Source organism: Hakea prostrata, chromosome 6, assembly GCF_041222555.1.
Source record: "Hakea prostrata isolate BN-2017 chromosome 6, UWA_Hpros_2, whole genome shotgun sequence".
Classification (NCBI taxonomy): Eukaryota; Viridiplantae; Streptophyta; class Magnoliopsida; order Proteales; family Proteaceae; genus Hakea; species Hakea prostrata.
This window is the reverse complement of record NC_142605.1, coordinates 5150004-5150909: the sequence shown is the minus strand read 5'-3', so window position 1 is coordinate 5150909 and position 906 is coordinate 5150004.

Below are 906 nucleotides of genomic sequence, written 5' to 3'. Positions count from 1 at the left end.
TAACCACATGAGTTATATTTATGTTAATCTAAACTTTTCCGTTGATTTTCTTGTTATTTTCTTGTTAACAATCATTCCCTTTCATCCTGTAACCCTAGCCTTTTCATGAGAGCCATAAGATTGAAACCCTAGTTTCTTGGTTCAAATCAAGAACCCATCTCTTGACCTTGACTTGATGATTTTACCTTCCCATATAGTTCTAATACATTCTAGGAAGTTCCCCTTCAAATTTTGGATCAATCGACTCAAACGAAGAAGTTATGACCAATCTAGTTTTTCGCAATTCCGCTTGACTCGGTTGGTCGACTGCTTGGTCGACTGGGTCAGAAACCAAGCACTAGACCAATGAAAGCAGTAGTATTTTCCACTCAGTTTGATTCATTTGCTCTCTGATCCTTTAGGTATCTTTCCTAATGTTGTATTTATGATTGTTAAGGGTTTATTTGCTAAGTTTGGAGTTGCTCTCTTTGATCTTTGGATTATCTTCGGCGATAATCAAGGTAAGGACAGTTATTTCATAATAACATAGATCGTATACTCTTTAAGAAACTTTGAGTTTATTTACTATTCTTGTATTTTATACTTTTGATGTACTATTGTAAGTACAGTAGCACTTCACTTAAGTTTTCTTTTTCATTATTCAAGCTTATATGAATTGCTTATTACTATATTGTTTAATGATTAGATCATGACTTTATATTCTCTTTTATATGATGAATTGTTGATTTTGTATGACATGACTGATCTGAGAATGTGTTTGATTAGGTATGGTTTGGGATTGAGGGGTGTCCTTTTGACACTTCTGTCCTTGGACATTACCGGAAATAGTATGGGATGTTTCTGGGGTTGCCCATTGACGCTTTCCCGAATCATTTGGTGTCATACCTAGGACTGTCTAGCAGTGTT